This window comes from Octodon degus, unplaced genomic scaffold, assembly GCF_000260255.1.
Source record: "Octodon degus isolate 3935 unplaced genomic scaffold, OctDeg1.0 scaffold00017, whole genome shotgun sequence".
In the NCBI taxonomy this organism is placed as follows: Eukaryota; Metazoa; Chordata; class Mammalia; order Rodentia; family Octodontidae; genus Octodon; species Octodon degus.
In genome coordinates, this window is record NW_004524593.1 from 18,235,541 (window position 1) to 18,254,327 (window position 18,787).

At 51.2% G+C, this 18,787-nt stretch overlaps 1 protein-coding gene across 8 annotated transcripts in view; it reads right to left on the bottom strand.

Moving 5' to 3' along the window:
- Positions 1-18,787, bottom strand: part of Esrrg (estrogen related receptor gamma) — a 606,512-nt gene that overhangs the window by 154,738 nt on the left and 432,987 nt on the right. The window lies entirely within an intron of this gene.

Below are 18,787 nucleotides of genomic sequence, written 5' to 3' on the forward strand. Positions count from 1 at the left end.
CAGTGACTAAAACCCTTTGAGCACAAGGCTGACTGTCTCTGTGACTCAGAGTGCTAGAGACCCGCAGTGCAAGACCATCAGCAGCCTAGCGAGGGCCCTCGAGGCTCCTGGAAGACATGCACAGAAAGGCCACCGCCAGAGCTGCGGGAGTGTCTGCAACCTGCCAGTGCGGTCCCATGTGGCAAATGCTTCTGATATGACAGTGGCCACGAGGGTGGCTCTGGGCCTGATGTCAGTGGCTCATTCTCATCATTAATTCCAAACACCCAAGCCCCCTGGAAATGTTACACATAATAAGCTGCTGTGAAGTTATATTCTTTTTTTTTTTTTTTGCATTTTTAGGGAAGGGTCTACAGGGTGTTCAGGGTCTTACTACTAGATTGGACTCGAGGTGATCCGCCTGTTTACAGCCTCCCAAGAGCTTGGATTACAGGCACGTGCCATCATGCCCAGTCTCAATTGCTATCTCAGCGTGCCCCAGGGGCGGGGCTGGCACAGCAAGCCTGGGGATCGAATCCCCAGCCCCTGCACCTGCTTGCAGATACTTTAATCTGCTGAGCTATTTGGCTGGCCTTGAAGCTATATTCTTAACATTAGACTTTCCATCAGTTCCGGCAACACCTACAGATCTCAAACGCTAGATACATAACCGGAAGAACACTGCAACCTTATACTTTTCATTCAAAGAGTGCAAGGGTGTGGGCTGCACTCTGGGCCGCCTGTGCAAACGGCCTCTCTCTCCCCTACTCCTTCCTCCCCTTCCCAGCCCTCCCCCTGGTGATTAAGTGCATTAGTATCTTAATGAAAATGCATTCTGCTTATTGCCCTCCTGGGACGAGGGAGGTCATCACACCAAATGCATAAACCGTCACTGGAGACGGGCCCGGCATAATTGCGATGCTGCTGCTCCACTCTACCATGCCCGGAGTCCGTCCCAGCCCCTGGAACCCGGCAGGTCCCCGTCATTAGCCCGGAGGCCGCCCCGGACTGCAGCACGGATGAAATATCTCAGAGCTAATCACACTTTGTGAACACTGATTTATATTGACTATCTTTCCGCAGACTGATGTCTCCTCATTAAACATCGAATTAGTGGATTGCAGGACAGAACCTACCTCAACTTCTCAGCAACTGCTAGTGCACCAGGAAGCGTTTCCCCGCCACTCAGGACTCGGAGAACTGGTTCGGTATGCGTGATTTAGAACCTGCGCAATCTTGTGAGGCAGGGTGACACCTGCCTGAAATCCCAGCACTGGGAAGGCTGAGGCAGAAGGATCATTGCGAGTCTGAGACCAGCCTGGGCTACAAAGTGACCTCAAGGTCAGCCTGCATGGCACAGAAGAGCCTGTCTCAAACATACAAAAATTAAAAAAAAAAAAAATTCAAAAATAGGGCCAGGTGTGATGGTGCTTGCCTGTAATCCCAGCATCGAGGAGGCTGAGGCAGAAGGATGGCTGCGAGTTCAAGGCCAGCCTAGGTTACATAGTGAGTTCAAGTTCTGAATGCTATAGTGAGACCCTGTTCAAGATAAAACACAACCAACAACAAGAGTCTGGGCATTCTAGTTTGAGCTTCGCCTACTGACACTGTTGGGTTAAATCAATATTCTAATACTATAAAGGCATTTAGAATACTGGGAGCAACTACTTTGAGCACAAGGTTAAAGGATAAGAACAATGTTGAGTGCACACACCTCCACCTTCCTCGCCCTCAGCTCAGGGGCACCCAGGCCACTCGAGGAACCAGAGAGGCTGGAGCCAGGCTGGGCAAAAGAAGGCTCTGGAATCTGACCATCAAATGAACCACTTTTCACTGCATGTTCCTTTACTAGCCCTGGAATTTTTTTTTTTTTTTTTTTTTTTTTTGCATCGAGTGTTTTTTATTTTTTTTTTTTTGCCTCGAGTGCTGGGAGCGATATCGTAAGCATTAGTGTTTCACTGCTGTGGCCCTTTCATTTGACATGACTTTCTCTATATTTCACTCAAAAGACACGGGAGCCCGAGCATGGTGGGGCACACCTGCAACGCCAGCACTCGGGAGGGAAGATCGCTGTGAATTCGAGGCCAGCCTGAATTATACAGAGAGACTCTGCCTCAAAACACTAAATAATAGTAATAATAATAAAATAGATAAAATGAAACCTAGGCCTTTGCCCCCTTAGGAATGCTGATCAATGGCTGCTTAGACAGACAAACCAGAGACACAACGCAAAGTAGCTTTCTTTCTCTTTGGAGCCTGGAAGAAGCACACAGCGTCCTTGCCCACTTCTTGCCTGTGGTCAGAGCACCCGTCCTATACCGGTCAGCCAGGTCTGGACGTGTGCAGGGGACCTAGCGCTGGAAACACCCTACCCTTTCCACCTACATGCTCCTCCCAGCAGCAGTGCCTGCAGTCTGTCCTTCCCAGGCACCCCGACTCTCTGTGGGGGCGCCCTTGCCTGGCAGGGGCCCACCCACAGCACGAAGCGCAAGGCCAGAGAGCGAGGTCCTCCCCCTCGCTCACTGTCCCCTGTCATCTGGAATCTGACCCTGGATCCCCAGGGTGACCCTCTACCTAGCCCAGTCCCTACCTTCCTTTCCCACTCCGCGTCCTTCAAGGCTGCCCCTGAGAGTCACTTGTCTCTTCCTGTCTTTTCTTCCTAAAACTATTGTTTAGGCACCATGTTCAACTCCAATGCCACTCAAATCTCTTAGGAAAACTTCTGAGACTCTGGTAGCAGAAAATGACTTCTGGGCTCTCACAGCTTTGCAGGCGTCCTGGGCCTAGGCGAGCCGGTCACCTGTGCGGACCTCGGCAAGTGACACGCTCCTTGGACGGTGAGACACCGGGGGACAGGGCCATCCGGTCCCGGGTGTGGAAGGGGTGCTCATAAGTAACAGAATAAACTCACAGTGCATGCTACGCTCTTAGCTCAAGGTCAGCATAGTCTCCGACACCAGCTAGGGTCCAGTAACACAGTAAAAGCCACTGTTCCCAACGAGCCAGATGGCCTGTTGGGAAGCAATGTTAAGGAAACAATTTCACAAGTAATAATGAACGGGAAAGAAAACCTAGGTAATTTTGCAAAACCTTGCAAGATAGTTTTGGCAAAACTAGAAATTTTTGACAGCGTGGTATGATGGTACATGCTTATAATCCCAGAGGTGGGGAGGCTGAGGCAGGAGAAGCACAGTGAGTTTGAGTTCAGCCTGGGCTACATAGTGAGTTCAGGGTCAGCCTGAACTCTGCCCCCAAAAATTCCATAAATAAATAAACAAATGAAATGAAATGTATGGCAAAAAAGGAGGCATTAAAGATAAAATCAAATATACACCTATATATAAAATACTATAATACTTGTATATAAAAACTTCTGAAGAGTAAAATATGAATAAAAAGCAAAAAATTATTAAAATGAATCTGTAAGAGTCTTTAAAGAAAATAAAAGTACATCCTAGTATGAACAGAATAAGAAAAAAATACAGATGGTGGGCTGGGGAGATGGCTGAGTGGTCTAAGCACCTGCCTGGCAAGCACAGGGACCTGGGTTCGATCTCCAGGCCCTCACGCTGCACCAGCCCCAGAACCCTGGGCTCACTGTGCCAGCCACCAAAACTCGGCATGGTGGTGCACACCTGTAATCCCAGCGCTGGGGAGGCTGAGAAAGGAGGCTCACTGGGAGGCTGAGCTGTGTAGCGAGACCTTGTACCAAACAAACAAACAAATAAGAAAACACAGATGGTACAAGAAGTTCTGTTACTTCCCTCTGATTGCTAAAAACTTGTTCTTTCTGACAGAAGAGTTACCCCCGGAACTGGCCACACTGGAGAAAATCTTCAGGAGTGAATCAATAAGGACTATATCAGCAAGCCACTGTTATACACGTAATTGTGTGAAAATTCAACAATTTCTCCGAAGAGCAAAGGGGAAGACGCAGGATGCGCTGGGAGCCTCTGGCCTCACGCCGGGGACCTCCTGCCCAACCAATCACTGCTTTCCCTGCGGCCAAAAGGAGCAAGAAGACAGGGGTGCTTCTGCCGTCCCTTCAGACGGATCCTCGATAGAGGAGCTCTGCCAAGCCCCGGGCTGAACCTGCAGTGCTCAGGGACGAGCCTGGAACATGCAGTGACAGGGCTGGCAGGACCTGCCCTCACCCCCTCAGCTCGCGCAGGTGCACGCCACACAGGTGTGCGGGGCGGGCCGCAGTGGAAGAGCAGCAGGGCGACACCGGGGACCGCGCGAGCTGCCCTCGGCTGTGCTGGGGTAGAAAAGGACCTTGCAGAGCCCCAGAAGCGGCTGGTGTCTTCATAAATGACTTCACCATGAATGGAAGGAAAAGAGTGGCCTGAAGTGTCTGCCCCAACGATAGAGCTTGAATGGCAAAGCGCAGCCAGGCTGCTCCCTGGGACTAAAGGCTCTCCCCTCTCCCCAGGCGTCCCCACCGCACCCTCCCAAGCCTGCGCCTGCGTGAGAGTGCCCAGACTGCCCTTGCAAACCTCCCTGTCCACCCCTCTGTGCTCTAAACCAAAAAAGTACTTTATTCTAAAGCCATGCTGCCCCAAGGACCCGTATAACATCACGATCTCTGCTGTGGTCATGGCTCAAGCTCAGGATTCCCCCCGGACCCTGGCAGCCCCTCAGGCTCCCATTTTCCTGCCGTTACCTACAGTGGAGAGACAGAGGATGTGGCAAAGCTTCCTCGGACCACATCCGGATAGCACTGAAGGGACGCCCACCCCTGACCACCTCGGACTGCAGCGTGCTATTTATTCACTGGGACAGGGCCCAAATCCGGAGCTACTGAGGAACCCCCGGGCCAGGCTGGGGTCCAAAGCCACGCAGGGCTCCCAGCTTTGAGCTGAGCTGCCAGGAACAGCAGGGCGATTTCCAACCTCTCATGGTGGCTTTTCGGAGAGTGGTGGGCTGCAACAACTTACTTCTGAGCCTTTCATACAATTAGTTCACAGGCAATATAATTTTCTCACTTACTCCTTAATAGAATCTCCCAGCTCGCAGCAGAGAGAATAACAGGGTGGATGTGCTGCTCCAGCCCGCGCTGCCCGCGGATAATTTGTATACCTCTTCCACTCACTTAATGGACTTGTATACTTTGGCAGTGAAAAGCCTGAATGAGGGAAATCAGTGCAGTACTGCAAACTAAACCACAGGCCAAGGCCTCGCCGCGATCGCGGCTGGCCCTCGGTGAGGCGCTCGGGGCTTCCCTTCCCGGAGCCACACGGCCTTGCGCGCCTACGCAGCACCGCATACAACGCCAGTCTGGAAGCATCTGTCTATTTCCTGCAATTGTTTTAATTTTATTAACAGAGCCAAATGGCTTGCAGTGACCCACAGGGCACTCCAAGTGGGGTTTATCCAATTGTTTTTCAACATTAAGTGATTTAAAAATAATGGGATTTGCCTTGGTACACAACTGCAGAGCACCGCGAAGGGGCAGGAAATCATCGGCAGCATTTTTGTTTCAAGCGCCTTAGAAGATAAAAATAAATAAATAACAAAAAGAAAAATGTCTCCTGTCCCGTATTAAGAGGTTTCTCCTTTCTCAAAATGATAGGACTTTTCCTTTCTTTCTGGATTTAATCAGCGTTTGCTTGCTTGTTTCTTTCTAACCATGCTGGTTATTTCATAAAATGCATGAGGCATTGTAGCTGCGACTCTGTCACACGGACTAATAATCTCTGGTCCCATAAGGCAGGGCCGCTACCAGTGCTCCTTCACTTGAAGCCTAAGGGTGGGTGTGGCGCTAAGAGGATATTTTCTCTCTATTTGCTGGGATGGGGACCACATCAGAGCTCCTGAGGAGCCGCTGGACTAAGTCAGGGACCAAACCCTTGCAGAGACAGGACAGGAACACACGGCTCCCCTGGAGCGCATGCCCCCTCAGGGAGCAGCACTAGGAATGCGGTTCCATCAGTAGTAATGAAGAGGGAAGAAGATTCAGATTAGACAGTCTTAGAAAACTGGAAATTGTCTCTAGGCCTGGTGGCGCCTGCCTCTAATGCCAGCAACTTTCTTTATGTCCATTTCATGTAACTTGCATTATTTTAGGGTATTCTGCAGCACACAATGCTTACCTTTCTGGGGTGCAGTCAGCACGTGCGCACAACACACGCTTGAATGTCTCTCAGCCTCTTCATCCCCTCCCTCCCTCCCATCTCTTGGTCCCTTCCCTCCAAGAAAGCTCGACCTCTCTGCTTCCTGATAGCTACCCTTTATTTTGCTATTTATTTGTACTCTCGGTTTCTCAATTTAAGAGAGACTGCGGACTGTTGAAGCTGGGTCTGATCGATTTCACTCTGCATGATGGTCTCCAGTGCCCCCATCTTCCTACGGTGACTCAAGCTTATCCGTCCTTATGGCACAGTAGTACTCCACAGTGTGTAATACCACATTTCTCTACCCTTTCACTTGTGGGTGGACATCTAAACCCCGTTCAAGATTCAGCGACTATGAGGAGTGCTGCTATAAACTGGGCATGTGTGAATCACTTTGAAGATGACATAATTACACTGCTGCACGTATAAGGGACATCGGGCATTTTCCCTCCAGAGACAAAGCCAAGCTTACACTTCAAGTGAAGGGACACAGGGACACCAAACCCACACTGAAAGAATTATGCCCCACACTGCTGCTTCCTTCAGCCACCAGGTCTCTCTACAAACAATCAACAGAGAGAGACAATTATACCTCATTTTTCACCCAAAATGCTACACCAGCCTCCCAAAAGCCTCAAGGGTAATGGGTCTGCGTCTTGGGGGACTTCGAAAGACCCTGCAAAACATCTCAGGGAAAGGTGGCTGCAAAGGTGGGCAGTGGCCCCACACAGGTGACCAAAGCCACCTAAGAATGAGGTAGGATGGGTGGAATAAACACGGTGCCTGGTCACGGAAGGGAAGCCAAAGCAGGAGGGTTCTGAGTTCAAGGCCAGAGGGCACTGCACAGCAAGACTTGATCTCAAAAAGATAAAGAAAAAGGAACGATGTTTTGATATTTGACTCCTTAAAAGTTAGCCAAATAGCACGTGAGGAGTACTATCTGCGTAAGGAAAGACACCCGCAGCAATCGTAGGGAAAGCAGCCGCATCGGGGGCCACGCTGGCTTGCACAGTGACCTCGTGGCTGATGGAAGCAGCAGGAACATTGGTGTGTGCCTTCAGGCGCAGGGTGTCCCCATGCACCAGCACTTGAAGGTTCAACATGGCTGGGAGGACAATAGCACCCTTGGCTGTCACATGTGTGTGCGCTGGTCTCATTGTGACATTTTCAAAGAGACCTGTGCACACCCAGGCTTATGGCAGCACGCCTCGCCTCATAAGGAAGGAGGAACGAGGTGGACATGTGAGCGGGGACGTCGCAGCTTCTCTTACTCGAGAAGCCCAAGTAAAGAACAGAGCAGAAGAGAGACAAATGGACAACAGAAAGGCCTTCATGCGGACTCCAGGAGGATTCCAGATTCTGATGCTTTCAAGCTATTTGATATGTAAACTAATTGGTCTCGTTGATGTGATTAGTTTATTTTTGTTGAGAAGAAAGGCTTGTGCTACAACGTTTGTTTCTGTTTTTGCACAGCTCTTCCTCATTTATGTGTTGTTCTCTAAGTTGAAGATAATGGTACACAGTGTCCTAACCATTGCTACCCTTGGATTATTTGATTAAGAGATTGTTATATTTTTTCATACACTTAAAAAAAAAAAAAAAAACCTCTATGAACACATGAAAAACAAGAGTCACCTGTGTCCCTTGAAGCTCATGGTGGCATTTCCTACAGGGCACTCGGGCCCACCCTGAGTGCACCAGATGGAGCCAGGCCTGGAGGGGACCCCAGGCTGGGGCCTCGAGCAGGGAGCTGCCCACACGGGCACTGGGCCTCCGCCCCACACCAAGAGAGTGGGGCCCCACTGGGAAGGAGAGTGGACAACTGTGCCTTGCTCTTCTCAGGTTGAAACAAGTCACATCTTGTCGAGGCTTCCCCTAAATTTGTGAATGTGGCCATGCCTTATCGTTTAGGTGTTTTACTTTTGTGTTTTCCTCCTCAAGGTCTTGCTACATTGCTCAAACTGGTCTTGAACTTGCAGGGATCCTCCTGCCTCAGCCTCCTCAGTGCTGGGATTACAGTGTGCACCACTATGCTAGCTAGACTCCTTAACTGTTTGAGTCCTCAGACTATTAACAAAACACTACCCACCATTTATCTTGCAGAGGGGGAGGGAAAAATTCTCACAGCAAATGTGTGTCTCCATTTTCATAATGGGAGAATGAATGAGGAGAAAAGGAGAAAGAGAAGGGAGAGAAGGAATGGCTGAGTGCGGACCCAGCTCTGCCATTCCACTGCCGGTAGGAGCTTGGCTTAGTGCGAGAGAGGAGCAGTCACGTCTGCCTCACAGCTGCGCAAGCTACAGGAAGCCCCGATGCTGAAATCACTCGACCTCACTCCCCTTCTGAGGAGAGAGAAATTCTGCGGATTCTACCGATAATGACATACCTTAATTTGATCTCAGTCTGGAAATATTATAAAAACAACTTCAGCCAGGTATGGTAGTGCAGTGCCGTACTCCCAGCACTCTGAGAGGCTGAGGCAGGAGGATTGCAAGCTCAAGCCCAACCCAGGCCATTTATCAACTTAGTAAGGCCTCGTCTCAACATAAAAAGCAAAATGAGCTGGCCATGTAGCTTAGTGAGGAGGCCCTGGGTTCAGTCCCCACTGCTGCAAAATAAATTAACCAATTTCTAATTAATAATAAAACAGTCTGGCTTGGTTACTTTTCTCCTTGCTGCATCAAGATGCCTGCCACCCAAATCTAAAAGAGGAGAAGGTTGGTTTGGCTCCCGGATCGTAGAGATTTCTGTCCATAGTGGGCCGGTGCCCAGGCAGAGTGGCACAACATCGGAGAAATAATTTGTGGCCGGCAGAAGGCAGCCCAGGCAAGCAGGTGACCAGTTAGGAGAAGAACCACGGTGCCTTCTCTCCTTACAGTTCACCCAGAGTCCTGAGGGAAGAGCCCCTACCGATAAACACATGAGGCACTGCAGGGACATCTAGACACAAGACACAAGGCAGCCTTTCTCAGATTCATGCCAGGGTACAAAAGAGTGTGACACTCACTCAGGCAGTCTTACAAAAGCAGGGTCAGTCGCTGCTTTAGCCAGTGACAGAGTCAGCCCTGCTTTAAGATCAAGAATACAGTGGACACTGCTGCCCTGTGCCATCCAGTGACAGGCAGGCTCATAAAAACATGACACTCGGCCCTCCTCCACCTCAGTCATCACATTTGGTGGCAGACAACTTGTGGATTTTCCCCCAAAACAAAATAAACACAAAAGGGAAACATTTGGAATACAGCCTCAATGGCACCACTAGACACTCATGAAAGAAGGCAGCAGAGCAGCTTCAGAAAGTGACGAGGACATGGGAGGAGTGGGTGAGAGTGAGGGAGGCTCGGAGGGGATCGGGGCAGTGTGTCTTCCACTGTAACCACTCTCTGTGAGAGTTGGAGTATTGCTGTGCTTCTCGGCCACTCCCCTGGATCTACTGAGTCACCCCCTCCTGTCCCAACTACGCTTTCCTCTAGGCAGATGCTTCCGCCTTTCACAGGTCAGGGTCTGCGGTTGGGTCCACAGCCCATGGGAAGGGTCATCATTTGTCACCTAGATGCTTAGTGACTCTGTCTTCCTTTCTCCTATCTCAGCACTTAGCCTGCAGTGACTCGTTAAGAATAGTATAAAACTGATTACAACCCACCAATCTCATAGAGTGCTGCATAAGGAAAACCTGACTCATGGGATGTTAGAGCTCAAGGGGGTCCTACATCCAATGCTTCACTCTGCTTGCTTCGCACAGACCACCTGGGGTAAAACATGCTAGCTTACTCAGAGTATTCAACCCTCCTCATAAGCTCCCTTGGCATCCAGGCCAATGCTTTCAAGTGGAATCATGAAAACTTAAGATACCAAGACCCACGAACCTACGACGTGCACCAAGCACAACCACCATGCCTTGGTGGGGGCTGGTGGCCCCTGCTGAGTGATCACAGCATAGCGAATGGGAAACACAACCCAATCACACAGCTAATGAGCATCACAGCTGGGATTCAAACACTGGCTGGCACCCTGGGCCCAAAGTCCGGGCTCATGATGACGATGTAGCCCTGCCTAACTCTAATCTTTTTGAAGTCATCACTGAACACTGTTAAGAACAGAACTTCATGAAGAAAGTGAAGTTCTGCTGCCAGGGCTCTTTTGTGTAGCTGCTGTTGTTGCGACTGTTGCTGGCTGAAGAGGGCATTCTGGTGCAGCGGGGGGAGGCTGGGGCGGATCTTGGCGTCGCCTCTGCCGTTGTTGACTCCCAGGACCCAGGCAGCTGTGCGTAGGATAGGGTTGCTTTTGGAGAATGGAATCTCTCAACATGGCAGAAAGAAATCCCTCAACCCATCTCTACATCACTGCGGGTCAGGGGCTATTTAATTCCACACAAACCAAACAGACACTGTCACCAAAGCAACAGGTGTTGGGTTGTACACAAGGGCTTTGCACAATCCCAAAATAATGCCATTGTCCCTGATAGGAAAAAAAAAAAAAAAAGTACTCCATAATCATGAGGGTGTGCTGCACAGAGCCGGGAGTGAGACCTGTGTAAGGGCGAGACGGGCATGATTCACATACTAGAGGAGAAATACCACTTCTCCAAGGCCTGCAGAAGTGCAGTGCTCCTAGCCTGATGGGATTTGGTCTTCCGCGGTGTAGACGGCACACCCTGTGTGCACGTACACACGGCCACCTTGTGGCTTTTCAGCTCCCGTGGAGCAGGAGACACCAAAGTGCTCACTGAGATGCGTGCTTCCTCTGAATGCACCCAAGCTTTTGGCTGTGTTTAGTGGCAACATGAGCTTGTATTTCTGCGGAGCAGGGATCAAGCCCCAGCCGCCTTGGTTGAGGCAAAGTGTTCTACCACACAGCTTCCCTGCTGGCCCCACAACTAAAAATAAAAAACCAACTACTGTTCTTCATTAAAGAAAAGGGGGATACGTGAATCAAGTCTAAGGAGCACTCTGGGGAAGCCAAGGAACAACTGGACATCTGGCAATGGCAGTGACACTGGGCAGAGGGGCTGCGTGGCTGCAGAGCAGCACAGGGCCATGCTGGGGGGGGGACACGGACAGCTGACCACACAGGGGCACGTGACTTGGGCAAGGCTGGGGGAGACACTGGGTCACATCTTCTTTTAAAATCAAGTTCATCAAATATCAAGGTCCTCTCAAAATCAACGGAGCTGATGCTGGGCGAGGTGGCCCATGCTTAGAATCCCAGCACTGAGGAGGCTGACGCAGGAGGATTGCTGAGCATCTACACAGCGAGCTACACAGTGAGTTCCAGGCCAGCCTGAATTGCACAGCAAGACCCTGCCTCAAATAAGTGAAATAAATGTGGCTGAAAGTCTCTCACCTAGAAGTACGAAATGCTGTCAAATTAGAAAGTGTTGATGACGCTACACAGCAAACGCCGCTGCTGGCCTCCTGGCACAGTGAGTCTCACACAGAGGCTCCAGAGAGCCTGCATGACACCACCGTCACTGCTGGGCATGGGGCCCACAAGCGCAATCCCAGCTCTGGGGAGGCTGAGGCAGGAGGAATGCCAGGTGAAACCCAGTGCGGGCCACTTAGCAACAAGTTATCTCAAAACAAACAAAAGTTAAAACATTACCCAAAAGAAAAAGTTCCAGGGATGTAGCGCATGGGAACGTTCCTGGGTTCAGTCTCAGAACTGCAGAAACACAGGGTAGAGCACAGCGGAATGACAAAGCCACCCTGACAACACCATGCAGGCACTCAGGGAGGAGGGCGGGGCTGCAGTGCCCTGCTGGTGTTCAGGGCTCAGGGCAGCCTGGCTTCATGCAGGGTCATGGAGGAGGCTGGCTTCCCCAGGTGGAAGACACAGCAGCCTCACGTGACTCAGTCACCAGTGAAGATGGCCGGAAAGCGACTGCCCACCTGGGTGCTGCTGGGCTAAGAGCTCTTGGAGTATCACAGTGGGTAGAGGCCGCTGGCTCTGCTGCACATCTGTGCCCTGTGGGCCACCTAGATGGGACAATGGCCCAGGTGGCAGGGGACAAGGGTGGGCTTGGCAGCACCCAAGGACCTGAGGCCTAGCAAAGGTGATATGGGCCTTGGCCTGGGTTCAGCAGCTCAACTGGCAAGCACAGCAATGTCCCACAGGTCAGGCTCAGAACTAAGGAAAGAACTCTCTGTAAACTGGCAACATGTGAAGGGAACAAAGGGGGAGATGGGCCCGGTAGGTCACTGCTACAGTGCCAGTGACTGGGGAGGCCGAGGCAGGAGGACTGCAGTGAGTTCAAGGCCAGGCTGGCCCACAGAGTGAGGCCCTGGCTCCCAAAACCAAACAAAACACAAAATAGTCTGAAGGCTCTGGAGAAGCAAGAGGCAGGACCTGGGAAGAAGCAGCTTTGGAGGCAAAAGGAAAAGGTCAAAACGCTTGTGCTTGTGACAATGATGAAGACGTGCAGGTTTTTATTGGTGGCACACAGGGGTGCGGCAGACATCATTACACACGAGCACAAGGAAGTAGGGACCATGGCTGTGAATTCGGGGTATGTGACATGGCTCGGGTTTCGTGGGGCTGAGGCCCAGGCACCTGCACAGGGCGCATGGGGCAGGGCAGAGCAGAAGCACACCAGCAGCAACAGCAGTAGGAATAGAGAAACGAAGAGGAGGAGGAGGAGAAGAGGAGGGGAGGAGGGGAGGAGGAAGAAGAGGAGAGGAGGAGGAGGGGAGGGGGGAGGAAGAAGAGGAGGGGAGGAAGAGGAAGAGGAGGAGAGGAGGAAGGGAGGAGGAGGGAGGAAGAAGAGGAAGGGAGGAGGAAGAGGAGGGCAGAAGGAGAAAGGGGAGGGGAGGAGGAGGAAGAGGTGGGGAGGAGGAGAAGGGGAGGAGGAGGAGAGGAGGATTCGCCCTCACCCTAGAGAAGATGAGAAGAACTGGTCCCCCTTGGGCTGTGGGTGGGACAGGGAAAGGTGACTATTCCTCAAAAAGGGGGACCAGATTCCCTGCACAACAAAGGAGCAAAAAGGTGCTCGGCCCCGCCCACCACCACAGGGGGTGCGTGCGGCCAGAGGCCAGGCCACACAGGACTGGACAGGAGGGGAGGCCCGCATTCCGCAGAGCACTAGTCCACTTTGCAAATGCAATTCTGAGGCCAGGTGTGGTGGCACTCGCCTGCAGTCCCAGCACTCGGGAGGCTGCAGCAAGAGGATCGCTATGAGTTTGGGGCTAACTTGGGCTACATGTGAGCTCTAGGCAGGCCTGGACTCTGTAGTGGGGCGCTGTCTCAAAAGAAGAGTCATCTCCTTATCTTAGAGCTAGAACCAGCTGACAAATTAATCAATTAATTAAAATAAAGCAAAATATAAATGACCACCCTGATTTTCTAGGTTTCTTTTATTATTTTGGGCAGGGTCTCACTACACAGCTCAGACTCATAGTGATCCTCCTGTTTTCAAGCCTCCCCAGCCCTGGAAGCGCAGGTGTATACCACCACGCCCGGTCTCGGGGGCAGGGCGGGTATGGCATGTGGTGCTAGGGATTGAACCCTGGTCCCTGTGCTTGCCTAAGCAGGTGCTTAGTCCACTGAGGTAGCTTGCCAGCCCAATTCTTAAATTTCTTTTTTCTTTTTTATCTCTTCTCTTCTTCCTCTTCTTCTTCTTTCTGTATTTTAGGGAAGGGTCTACAGGATGCTCAGGGTCTCACTACTAGGTCGAACTCCTAGTGATCCACTTGTTTACAATCTCCCAAGAGCTGGGATTACAGGCGTGTGCAATCATGCCATCTCAACTGCTATCTCAGTGTGCCCTGGGCGTGCCCCAGAAGCCGTGACCCCTCAGTGCTGCCCAGGGAAGAGGCAGAGAGGCTGGGCAGACCAGGAGCATCTGGGGCTCGTTTTTCTAAGACCCCAAGCTTCTAGGTGCACGTCAGCCATTCCAGTGCACAGGAGGCTGAGGCAGGAGGATCGCCACAAGTTCAAACGAAGCCTGAGCTACACAGCAGGCCCAGAGATCTAACCCCCGGCCCCTGTGCCTGCTTGCAGGTGCTTTAATCTGCTGAGCTATTTGGTTGGCCTTTAGCCCTTGATTTTCTATAAAGGAAAATTCAACTTTTTAAAATGAGTTACTGGGGCCAGGGAGATAGCTCAGTAGAATAAGCACTTGCCTGGCAAGCACAGGGTCCTGAGTTCAATCCCTGGCATAGCAAAAATAAATAAATAAATAATCAGTTACTGTATTATAATTTAATCTACTTTACTTTGTTAGTCAACACACACACACACACACACACAGCCCTCTGGGGGTGCACACGGAAGCACCCTGGTGTGGGGCACCATGCTGACAGATGGTATGCCGCCAACCAGCTTCTGACAGGCTTCTCAGTGAAAGGGGCTCAGGAAACGCTGACCCCAGAAGCCGCGAAGCTGTGCTGAGGGCTGAGACCACACATGGAGATCCGCGCGGAGAGCACAACTCACACACAAAGCTGCGGAGAAAGTCCCTGAGCCGTGACCCCTCAGTGCTGCCCAGGGAAGAGGCAGAGAGGCTGGGCAGACCAGGAGCATCCGGGGCTCGTTTTTCTAAGACCCCAAGCTTCTAGGTGCACGTCAGCCATTCCAGTGCACAGGAGGCTGAGGCAGGAGGATCGCCACGAGTTCAAACACAGCCTGAGCTGCATATCGAGACCCTCTTTCAAAAAATAAACATAAATATAAAACAATATGAATTGGCAAAGGCACACACCCCACAGATCCTAAAATAGTTAATGTGCTAAGATATATAAGGTCTCCAATTTGTTCACTACCTTGCGCTATACCAGAAAAAAAAAAAAAATCCATTATTCTATCTGATGACAGCTGCGCACTACCGATTTCCCCTTCTTACTGAGAAGCACAGACTGCACGAGAATTAGGAAGTCACCTCTCCTTGGCAGTATTAATACAAGTCGAAAACTCAGGCAGAATCAGCATCAAATACAAGAAGAAGTGGGAAAGCCAATTAAACTTATGACGAAAGCAAGCTCCGAGTTGAAAAGAATCACAGGCACATTTCTTTTGGAAATATTACGTCTGTGTTTAATTTAGTACAAGCTGGCAATCTCTGGGACTCATCAAGTCAATTTAGATATTTCCATATTATTTTGGATTTTAATTTTAGAATGCATTAGAGTCTCAAAGCTGACATTTACTGTAAATTGGGAAAATTATTTGCTCTAAACATTATTTAAGTAGACAATATTTTATGATTTCCTTTGGAAGGTTCATATGGTGTAGGGAAGAACACAGTTTGTTAGTTCTTTTCTCCTTCTCTAATGGAAATTTTCTTTCAAAAAAATGATATCAAGCCGGGTGTGGTGGCACTTGCCGGCAGTGCCAGCACTCGGGAGTCCAAGCAGCAGGATGTCTGTGACCCTCAGGCCAGCCTGGGCTGCACTGTCAGTTTAAGGCCAGCCTGAGCTCTGGGGCCAGACCCTGTCTCAAAAAATCTAGCAAAAAAAAAAAAAAGAGGAGGAAAAGGAAAAGAAAGGGGAAGAGGAAGAGGAGGAGCAGGAAGAGGAGGAGGAGGAGGAGAAATCATGCCGCCCACGGTCTTGGAAGGCCACTAGGCCAGTATGTGGGCGGTGCTGTCTGACCAGTTTCTCCCCACAGATAAGTGCTGTATTTTATCACGTTTACGCCCGGGACGCCTGGAGACTGTAGTGCCTGCCTGCACCTGCGGAGCTGGGCCTCCACGGCCGTAATCTCACTCCACGACCTGCTGCTCTTCAGTTCTCTGCGCTGCCTGGGAAGCCGCAATGGTAACAATTCAGGTGGCTGAGCCCCAGCACACCCTACCACTGAGCCACACTCTCACCCCTTTTATTTTGAGACAATGTCTTGCTAAGTTGTCCTGCTGTCATTGAACTTGTCACCCTCCTGCCTCAGCCTCCCAAGGACTGGGATTATAAGCATCACCACTCTGCTTGGCCTTCCTTGTTCTTACATAGAGATAAAAACGCCAGCAGGCTAAGCTTTGTCTATTGAATCATGAAGTGCGCATGGATTCCGTTTAGACAGAGTTTCACGAGTTAGTTTTGGCTGGCCATGACCTCACTACGGAGCCCAGGCGGGCCTTGGACGTGCAGCAGCAGTCCTCTTGCCTCAGCCTCCCACGTGCTGGGATTACAGCTGCGGGACACCAGAGCCAGTTGTACTGATCTTTTTTGGATATAAAGATTTTCTCTGGACTTGGACTCACTGTGTAAGGCAGGTGCAAGGATTCTCCTGCCTCAGCCTCCCGAGCCAGTGTTTTGAACTTACATTTATTACATATCAAGTAACCAGTCCTAAAAGCCCATGGTCACAGTGAGAAAGATGCCTCAGAGGACAAGAACCTTTGCAGGTGGCCCAGGGCCTTGGTGGTGTCATAAGATGGAGGACACCTTCTACCTTGGCCTTCTGGGCTGCGACCCCCAAGGACTCTTCCTGAGAGCTACAGTCTCCTCTCCTTCTGGAGGGTTCAGGGCAGCAGACAGAGGCAGCTTCTGCCGAGGGTGACCTGGCTTCAACGTGGCTGCCACAGCACTCAAGGCTTGGGGACCAAGGCTGCCAGGGCAAGCCTACTGAGGCTCCTGCAGCCCTGAAGTCTGACTGCAGCCACTTGGGCCACCCTGGTTCCCTGTGAGTCACCGCCCTGCAGTGACAGGAAACACCCAGCCTGTGTTCCTTCACCCACTGCCCAGGAAATAAACACGGCTCAGCCGTGTGCATGCTCGTGGTGGGAGGTCGGGAAATGGCCAACAGGACGTTTCTGCACCTAACAGCTTCCCCTCTGGTGACGCAAAAATAAAGTGGCTTTGTTTTCGTATGTCCACCTGTTTGTAGCTGCACCTCGACTTGGGTTTTGTTACATTTTGCTGAGAGAGGGTCTTGCTGTGCTGTCCAGGTTGGTCCTGATTTAGGGGCAGCATGCAGTCCTCCTGCCTCAGCCTCCTGAGAGCAGGGCGACATGGCTGAACACCACGCCGCCCGACACACCTGGGTCATTTCTTCCCCTCCTGACCCCTCGCTGTCCTTCTGCAGGCTCCCTCCTGCCCTCCCATCTTCTCTTCTCGAGTCCTCAATTCCTCAACTCTTGCTGTGCCAGGCTTATCCTGCTTCACGGCATCAGAGCCCCGGTGTGGGCACAACAGCAGCGGCGGAGGACGAAGGCTGCCCTGCCCACACCGGGGCTCTGCCCTGCAGGCGGGAGAGCTCTGTAGAGGAAGTAGGCTGGATGCACGCCAGGCACGGGCTGTACACAGGGTGCCGAGGGGGACCACGGCCACCACAGCGCCTGGGTCCCGGGGACTGGACGGGACAAGGAGACTCCTGCTCATGCGGACATAGTGTGTGCTAATTCACCTCCAAATCGTGGAGGTCCTTGTTGCAGTCTGACCCATAGACAAACTCAAAGGACTTAATATGTCTATGTTTGGTACGGCACAGTGGCACACACATGCCGCCCCAGCTCTCCGGAGGCTCCCTAGTTCCAGGTCAGCTTGGCCTCAGGGAAAGCAAAAAACATAAAAAAGATAAATGAAAAATAAAATAATATAACATGAAATCGCAAGGACTTCACCAAGGCTTCATCCAAAGCTTCGCAGTGTATGTTCATGCCCGTTTGCAACATTAGGAAAAGGCCTGCAGGGGCCAGCTCTCCAAAGCTCAGGGAGACCAACCCCCGCCTCAGCTCGAGCTGTTTACCTGTGATTTTTAGCAACTGTGTTTATTCATTCACAACACATCCTGAGGAGCAGAGGGCAGTGCCAAGGGACAGAGGAGGACCGAGGAAAAGCCCAGGGGGAAGTTAGAAGGCTTTCGTAAGATGATGGTGATAAAATGCGGTGATCATGACCCAGAGAACATGGGGACACGGCTGGGAACACACTGAAGGGCTCCTCCATACTCCACACTAACTCCGCTTTTTTTTTTTTTTTTTTTTTTTTTAAATGTATTTCATACAGGTCTCACTAGCCAGCTTGGACACACAGTGGTCCTCCTGTTTCCAGCCTCCCCAGTGCTGGGATTACAGGTGAGTGCCACCACGCACGGCCCCCATGGCCAGCTCAGTGCTCCAGGGATGCACCCAGCGCAGCATGTGGTGCAGGGATCTAACCTGCACTTGCCTAAGCAGGTGCTTAATCCACTGAGCTATCTGGCTGGCTCATTTCATTTTCGAGACAGGTGTTTGCTATGTAGTTCAGGGTGGCTGCGAACTCACCTGTAGCCCAGGTTGGCCTCGAATGCATGGCGATCCTCCTACGTTAGCCTCCCAAGTTCTGGGATAGCAGGCATATGCCACCACTAACCTGGCTTTGTATTTTTTAGTTAAAACTCTGAAAGGCTATGAAAAAAATTAGATTAAATATCTATTTTGTATGTACAAGTGAAAATTTGCATTTTTAAAAAAGGTGTCTCAGTATATAGTTCAGGCAGGCCTTGAACTCTTCTGATGGCATCCCAGGCTGGCCTGGAACTGGAGGCCACCCTCCTGCCTCAGCCTCCACAGGGCTGGAATCACAGGTGTGCGCCACTTCACCACTTAGCAGTGGTGGTGTGTGTGTGCACATACCAGTGCGTGTCTGGGGACTAAGCCCTGGGCCTTACATGGCTTACAGAAGTGGCCCACCCCTGGGCTCCCTGCAAGAATGGTGACCCTGAGCTCGGGGCAGCAGTGGACAGGGTGCAGGCTGGGCCGTGTCTCTCATGGTGTCTCTGGCCTC